General features: G+C 47.5%; 1 non-coding gene across 1 annotated transcript; it reads left to right on the plus strand.

Annotated features, from left to right (window-relative positions):
• The first annotated feature begins 1,597 nt into the window (after window positions 1-1,597).
• On the plus strand, window positions 1,598-1,669 carry TRNAT-CGU (transfer RNA threonine (anticodon CGU)). Its single transcript has one exon. It is a non-coding gene; the product is annotated as a tRNA-Thr (tRNA).
• The last annotated feature ends 7,109 nt before the right edge of the window (window positions 1,670-8,778 follow it).

Raw genomic sequence — 8,778 nt, forward strand, 5'->3', positions numbered from 1 at the left:
TCTGGGCTCAGCCCTCACATGATGTTTTTGCTAATTTCTTTACCCTTTTTATAAGCCCCGTCCTTTCTGCATAATTTCAACAACTCAATGAACACCAAAAAGATGGATGGTGACAGTGGAACTAATTTTATCATCAACTATTTGAAAGCAATGCTCAGAAATACATGTTTTAATTATGAATATGTTCAATTTTTAAAATTTAAATTAAGGAGCTACAGTGTGGTTTGCACCCAGACCTCAAGGCCTCCTGGCGCAGAGTCTCAGAGTTCCTATCCCAGTGTCCGAGGGTAAATGTCAGAGCCTTTTCCAGTCGCCTGACCAAACCCTGTCATTTAAAACAACTTGGTGAACACAATTTTAGGATTTCTATTTGCCTAAACATCCATACTGTAGGCTGTGGACATTCTTAATTTACATCTCCTTACACCCTACAAACATCACTGGTACCAGGCCGACAAAGGCTCAAATAGTAGAATGTTCTATGCAAGGGGCGGGGTAGGGGGGTGGGGGAATAAGCTGCAAACAACCCAAAGCCTTACTCCCAGAAACTGATTAAATCAACTATGATACAGTCACCGGGTGGAAAGCCTAGCAGTAATTAAAGAGAATACGGCATCCCATCCATGCATGGTGATATTATAGTATATAATGCAGTATATATATGTATGACGCAATATTGTAATAGTACACATCACATTAATGTATGAGAAATTTAATTCATTTAAAAAATAATATATGCTATTATCTATCGCGATTATATTATGCACTACAAGCCACTGTCTTAGTTAACACATTAACTCATAGAAAATCAAAGAGCACAGAACTGTCAAGGCAGTCCACTTGAATAAAAACAATAGGGCACGTTCGAGTCTATAAACGTGAATATGCGTATCAACTGTCCAGAGCACTGGGACTCAGCCTTTGCCGCGCATCAGCATCACCTGGAGAGCCTGTTACCGCCCAGATTACTGGGCTCCAGCAACTGGTCTAATTCGGCAGGTCTGGGGCGAGCGGGGGTGAAGCTGCAGTTCTAACCAGCGCTCAGGTGCTGCTGCTGGTCCCGGGGCTAGGCACATCCCCGGGGCTCAAAGGAGGAGTTTGGGAGTTTTTACTTCAGAAAACTTACACGTACACATTCATTCAACAGCTCTTGTTGAGCGTCAGCTCCGTGCAGGGCAGCGGTAGACCGCCCCGAAGGGTCCGCAACCTTTCCTCCGCCTCCTAGGTGTCTCATCCAAGAGGGGAAACTGAGGCCCCGAGACCGGTCATCCAAGATCGCCAAGTCTCTCTAGCGGAGCTGGGATTCGAACCCCAGACTCTGAAACGCCGGCGCGCTCCCGAGCTCCAGGAGAGGTTCCCCAGTGGAGAGCCCGTGAAAATCCTGCGGACACCGCCCGGGCCCGGCTCGGACCAGCAGGAGCCGCGGGACAGCCCCGCGAGAGCGGCCGGCGCCGGCACGCTGGAGCCCCGCCCCGCCGGCCGCGGCGAGGGGGCGGAGCCGGGCGGGCGCGCGCGCTGGGCCCGCGCTCGTGCTCGCGGCGCGAGCGCAAGGGAGCGGCGCCAGGATAGAGGCTCGCCGAGCCGCCATTCTAACGCAGGCGCGGTGGCCAAGTGGTAAGGCGTCGGTCTCGTAAACCGAAGATCACGGGTTCGAACCCCGTCCGTGCCTGTTGTGGTAAATCTTCCCTTTCCGGGGGAGACTTTTTAGGGGTGTAACATCACAACGATCATCGGTTTTCGACCCGGTATTTAGGCCCTCGCCCAGGATCCGAAGTGGGCCAAGTGTTTTCACTCAGTTTAGATTCAGGCTCCCTCGCCCGCGCAGAAGGTCCAAGTCCGGGTGGTCTGACCTCTGAGTTCGGGATGGTGGGGGGCGCCGGGCGGACGGGGGGCTCCAGGGATCACGTGGAAACCGTGGCCCGAGCGCTGACTTTAGTGCAGAAAAACCTACGGCTGATGGCACTTGGCTCAAGAGCCACTAAGCATTTTTCTGAACGTTGAAGTCCAATTGAATCCATTCTTCTGAGAGAACTGCCGTTGCCTGTTCCTGAGCCCACACCCAGAGTCAGCTGGTGTCTGGCTTGCTATTTTTAAAAGGAAATCCATTGTAGGCACTGCATTAGAGGGAGGAAATCCTGCCCAGACTTGGAGCCGGTCCGACAGGAAAATCTGCACCTTTCTCTCTCTGTCTCTGAGCCTCCTTTTGCCCCCCCAGTAAAATGGGTCGCTGGTCAGCACTGGCTGAGAGACTGGCTGTAGTCGCGGCCTCAGTCAACGCAGCTACCGTCGTCGGGCACCTGTTTTCTTTGCATCACCATGGGGCTGCCCGCCTGCATTTAAAGAGGTTATGCAAAAAGATATTATGCAATTACCCCTACCCTCCAGGAGCTGGCATATTGTATAATCTGAAAACCAGCTTGACCTAAATTGGAGAAACCTGTTTTCAGCGCGAGATGTCTAACGGAAGAAAGCATTCATGGAGCTCCTGGTGTGGGCAGGGTGGAACCGGACTCTGGGGGCTCTCTCAGTGCGAGAAGGTGGGAGAGATGGATGCGAAGAGGGTCGGAGAGCCTAGCAGGAGCGGCTGGGGCTAAGTTGTCCTCTGCCGCAGAGTTCTTCCACTTAGCAGTATTCATCAGCATCACCTGGAGGGAAAGTTAAAACGCGGAGCCCTGGGCGCCACCCCAGAGCGTCCGCATTGTGTTAGCCGGGGCTTGATATTTGCATTTCTAAGGAGCCCCCAGGTGATCCTGATTCTGCTAGTTCCCCGGACCACCCATCCAGAACCATTTCCCCGAAAATAAGGGTATTTTATAGCCGCATTCTAAACCTAGGAGCACGTGTGTATGCATGAACACACACATGTGAATTACTACATATAAAACAGTGAACACCAGGGCTTCTCACACTTCAACCTGGGGATGATGTGAAAATGCAAATCTGACTCCGGGGCGCTGAGGTGGAGCCTGAAGCTCCGCCTTTCTAACTTGTGTTTTGGCGGGGCCAAGGCCCGCTTGTCAGCGACCCCTTCACTGAATACGGGGGACAGAAGGATCCCGACCAAAGTACTGAAACTTATCAGGACACTAGGGAGCCTGGGAGAGGGAGACCTTCCCCCACACCCTCTGCTTTAGCTTCTCTCTGACCTGCCTAGAGTATAGTAGCTAATACCCTTTCCTGAGTTATTTTACAGGCGTGAAAAACCTCCACGAAATGGAAGATGTCAACTACAGTACCTGATGACCGAGCACATAGCCCCCAAGCCTCCTAGAGCTTAAGGACTGATGATGTCAACCCCTGTGACACCTCCCAGTAACCTCACCATCAACCAGAGCGTTGTGCGCAAGCTGATCACATACGCTGGGAGCCCCCAACCCGGCCTTTATAAATTCTCTGCTGGTGGGACTAAAGAATCCACCTGCCAATGCAAGGAACATGGGTCTACCCCTGGTCCAGGAAGATCCCACATGCTGCTGAGCAAGCCCGTGGGCCTGAGCTCCAGAGCCCGGGGGTCACAACTCCTGAGCCCACCGTGACACAGCTGCTGAAACTCTCACCCCCTAGAGGCTGTGTGCTCTGTAAAGAGAGAAACCACTGCAGTGGGAAGCCCCTGCGGCAACCAAGACCAGCACAGCCAAAATTCAGTAAATAAAAGTTTTTTTATAAATGCTTTGCTGAAACCCTTCAGGGAGCCTGAGGGACTGAAGGGCACGAGCCACCCATCTCCTTGCATAGCCCTTGCAATAAACCTTTTTGGGCTCTAAACGCTGATGTTTCACTTTGTTTGGCCTCCCTCTTCATCAGGCACATGAACTTGGGGTCACTAACAATAACAATTGTTACCTCTCTGGAGGGAAGTAGGAAGGGGGAGCTGTCCAGAGGATTCCTTCACTTCTCACCCTGTGAACTTTCACATTGCTTGCATTTTCTACCAGATGACCACCTCCTAGAATCACCTCCAAAGTCCACAAAGGCAAAGATAACCTATTAGGCTGCAGGCAAATTAAACAATCCAGTAGGCTGCAATCCATGGGGTCCCTAAGAGTCGGGCACGACTGAGCGACTTCACTTTCACTTTTCACTTTCATGCATTGGAGAAGGAAATGGCAACCCACTCCAGTGTTCTTGCCTGGAGAATCCCAGGGACGGGGGAGCCTGGCGGGCTGCCGTCTATGGGGTCGCACAGAGTCGGACATGACTGAAGCGACTTAGCAGCAGCAGCAGAACTATCACATAAATGTTCTCTGCTCTCCACTGGGGTGTTTCATCATTTCTTTTTTAAGTGACACAAAAGTACACTTATGTTCCTCCCTATTAAAAATATCCCCAAATAGTCCTCTCCATTAAAAGACCACACTGCCCCCAACAGGCAGGCCAGTATCTGTGGCGCTGGTTAGAGGTCCACACAGATTTTCCTGTCCTTCCCTCCAAAACAATGAAGCAACACTCCTCTGGGACACCATCCCAGTAAAGAGCTCACTCTCATCCACCACCACCACTGCCACACCCCAGACCACCCCACCCTGCAGAGGGTGCTCCCCTCTCTGCCCCAGGTGAAAAAGGACTTTAGAAAATGTACCCAATGGACTGTAGGCTTCCACTTATGCACAAACACACACACAATGCATATCTATTGAGAGTCCCTTGGACTGCAAGGAGATCAAACCAGTTAATCTTAAAAGAAATCAACCCTGAATATTCATTGGAAGGACTGATGCTGAAGCTGCAGTACTTTGGCCACCTGATGCGAAGAGCTGACTCATTGGAAAAGACTCTTATGCCGGGAAAGATTGAAGGCCGGAGTAGGGGATGACAGACCTTATGTCTGAATAAGCAATACGTTCTGTGTTGATTTAAACTGCTTGTATTCATGAATATATAAAGTCGGGTTTGGATCTCTTTTGTATGAATTTCATGTCTGAAAGTCACTTTGAAGCCAGAGGTCTTTGTTCTATGAAGGATCATATTCTGATCTCCCTTAGAACTGTAAAGAGAATAGAAGACCCCCAATGCTGGGATAATGAGGAAAGAGAGGCAGGTGTCACTGACCCTAGAGGGACCTCCTGAGACCTTGCTGTGCAAACTGGACCACTGGGAAGGAAATGGATTTGCATAAGGAGCCCAGGGCTTTCTGGGAAAGTAGAAATTAAATTAGAGATCTCTTCAAGAAAATTAGAGATACCAAGGGAACATTTCATTCAAAGAGGGCTCAATAAAGGACAGAAATGGAATGGACCTAACAGAAGCAGAAGATACTAAGAAGAGATGGCAAGAATACACAGAACTATACAAAACGATCTTAATGACCCAGATAACCACAATGGTGTGATCGCTCACCTAGAGCCAGACATCTTGGAGTATGAAGTCAACTGGGCCTTAGGAAGCATCAATATGAAGAAAGCTAGTGGAGGTAATGGAATTCCAGCTAAACTATTTCAAATCCTAAAAGATGATGCTGTTAAAGTGCTGCACTCAATATGCCAGCAATAATGGAAAACTCAGCAGTGGCCACAGAACTAGAAAAGGTCAGTTTTCATTCCAATCCCAAAGAAAGGCAATGCCAAAGAATGTTCAAACTTCCACACAATTGTATTCATTTCACATGTTACCAAGGTAATGCTCAAAATTCTCCAAGTCAGGCTTCAAGAATATATAAATGGAGAACTTCCAGATGTTCAAGCTGGATTTAGAAAAGGCAGAGGAACCAGAGTTCAAATAGCCAACATCTGTTGGATCATAGAAAAAGCAAGAGAATTCCAGAAAAAAACATCTACTTCTGCTTCATTGACTACACTAAAGCCTTGACTTGTGGATCACAACAAACTGTGGCAAATTCTTCAAGAGATGGGAATACCAGACCACCTTACCTGCCTCCTGAGAAATCTGTATTCAGGTCAAGAAGCAACAGTTAGAAGCAAAAATGGAAAAATGGACTGGTTCTAAATTCGGAAAGGAGTACATCAAGGCTGTATATTGTCACCCTGCTTATTTAACTTACATGCAGAGTACATCATGCGAAATACCAGAATGGATGAAGTACAAGCTGGAATCAAAATTGCCGGAAGAAGTATCAATAACCTTAGATATGCAGATGATATTACCCTTATGGCAGAAAGTGAAGAGAAACTAAAGAGCCTCTTGATGAAGGTGAAGAAAGAGAGTGAAAAGCTGGCTTAAAACTTAACATTCAAAAAACCAAGATCATGGCCTCCACTCCCATCACTTCATAGCAAATAGGTGGAGAAACAATGGAAACAGTGACAGTCTTTATTTTCTTGGGCTCCAAATTCACGGCAGATGGTGACTGCAGCCATGAAATTAAAAGACGCTTGCTCCTTGCAAGACAAGTTATGACACACCTCAACAGCATATTAAAAAGCAGAAATATTACTTTGCCAACAAAGGTCTGTCTAGTAAACCTATGGTTTTTCCAGTAGTCATGTGAGAGTTGGACCATAAAGAAGGCTAAACACTGAATTGATGCTTTTGAACTGTGGTGCTGGGGAAGACAAGAGTCCCTTGGACTGCAAGGAGACCCAACCAGTCCATCCTAAAGGAAATCAGTCCTGAATATTCATTGGAAGGACTGATGCTAAAACTGAAACTCCAATAATTTGGCCACCTGATGCGAAGAGCCAACTCATTAGAAAAGACCCTGATGCTGGGGAAATTGAAGGCAAGAGGAGAAGGGGACGAGATGGTTGGATGACATCGCTGACTTGATGGACATGAGTTTGAGCAAGCTCCAGGAGATGGCGAAGGACAGGGAAGCCTGGTGTGCTGTTATCCACCAGGCTGCAAAGAGCTGGACATGACTGAACAACAATAACCCACTTTCCCATTTTCTAAAGTTCAGTTCAGTTCAGTCACTCAGTCGTGTCCGACTCTTTGCGACCCCATGAATCGCAGCACGCCAGGCCTCCCTGTCCATCACCAGCTCCCGGAGTTCACTCAGACTCATGTCCATCGAGTCAATGATGCCATCCAGCCATCTCATCCTCTGTCGTCCCCTTCTCCTCCTGCCCCCAATCCCTCCCAGCGTGAGTCTTTTCCAATGAGTCAACTCTTCGCATGAGGTGGCCAAAGTACTGGAGTTTCAGCTTTAGCATCATTCCTTCCAAAAGAAATCCCAGGGCTGATCTCCTTCAGAGTGGACTGGTTGGATCTCCTTGCAGTCCAAGGGACTCTCAAGAGTCTTCTCCAACACCACAGTTCAAAAGCATCAATTCTTCAGTGCTCAGCTTTCTTCACAGTCCAAGTTAGAGAGACCTATAAGGATAGCTCATGATAGTCAACGGCAGAAAAAGGTTCAATCGGACTTTTGAAACCAAAGAGGGAGCCAGAATCCTAGCATTAGCAAGGGAGGGCTGTGTGTCAACAGAGGCTGCACAGGAGCAATCTTCAACAGCGACACCACGTGGCAGCAAGAAGCAAGAGCAGCGCTAGACGGATCCTCCCCACATCTGCAAGAAACCATGGGAGACACAGACTGGCACATAACCTCTCCATGCCTCGATTTCTCCATAACATTAGAGTGGTACACTTTCAGCGGCTTCCCCTCTCATGCAATTCTTCCGGTGACAACATCGTAAATACTCACCAGCCAGAACGGTTCAGTAAATGGTGAGCCATCTGCCTCATGGCATAATGTTGTTGTTTTACTCACTAAGTCATGTTTGACTCTTTGCAATCCCATGGATTGCAGTCCACCAGGCTCCTCTGTTCATGAGATTTCCCCAGCAAGAACACTGGAGCGGGTTGCCATTTCTTTCTCTAGGAGACCTTCCCCAGTCAAGGATCAGACACAAGTCTCCTGCATCTCCTGTACTGGTGGGCAGATTCTTTACCATTGAGCCACCTGGGAAGCATCATGGGCAGACATTAAAAGAAACAACTGGTGGTCCAGTGGTTAGGAATCTGTCTGCCAATGCAGGGGACATAGGTGCTATCTCTGCTCAGGGAAGATCCCGCACACTTCAGAGTAACTAAGCCCACAACTGAGCCTGAGCCACAACTACTGAGTCTGTGCTCTATGAGCCAGCAAGCAGCAATTACTGAGTCTCCATGCCTAGAGCCCATTCTCCACGACAAGAAGCCGTGAGAAGTTCATGCACTGCAGCTAAAGAATAGCCCCTGCTCATCGCAACTAGAGAAAGCCACACACAGCAACAAAGACCCAGCACAGTCAAAACAATAGTAAGTAAATAAAAAAAATTTTTAAGGGGGAAGGAACAAATAATTTTTAAAAAGAAATGACTGATTTATTGGTTTGCAGAAGCCTTAATGAGATACAGCTAATTGAAGAAAGTTGGTATCCTGGATTGGGGCTTTTGTCTTACAGTTTTACTGAGGTATATAACTGATTAACAAAAATGGTTCATATTTTATACATCCAACTTGATGCCTTTGGACATTTGCATACAGCTGGGACATAGCCCCACATTCAAGGTAACAGACACATCCATCATCTTCAAGTTTCCTGTATCCCTTTGCTCTTTTTGTGTATGTGATAAGAACATTGAATGTGAGATCTACCCTCCTAACAAATTTGTAAATACACTTTATAGCACTGTTAACTATAGGCACTCTGTTGTACAAAATATCTCTAGAACTTATTCATTTTTTCTTTTTAAAATTGTTTTAATTAAAGTACAGTTGATTAACAACACTGTGCTCAGTCATCTTGTGTAACTGTAACTAACGTCCTGTTTTTTGAAAAAAATAAATAACCGTAACTACTATATAAACAACAGGTAAACAACAAAGGCCTACTGTAGA

This window comes from Ovis aries, chromosome 24 (genome assembly GCF_016772045.2).
Source record: "Ovis aries strain OAR_USU_Benz2616 breed Rambouillet chromosome 24, ARS-UI_Ramb_v3.0, whole genome shotgun sequence".
Classification (NCBI taxonomy): Eukaryota; Metazoa; Chordata; class Mammalia; order Artiodactyla; family Bovidae; genus Ovis; species Ovis aries.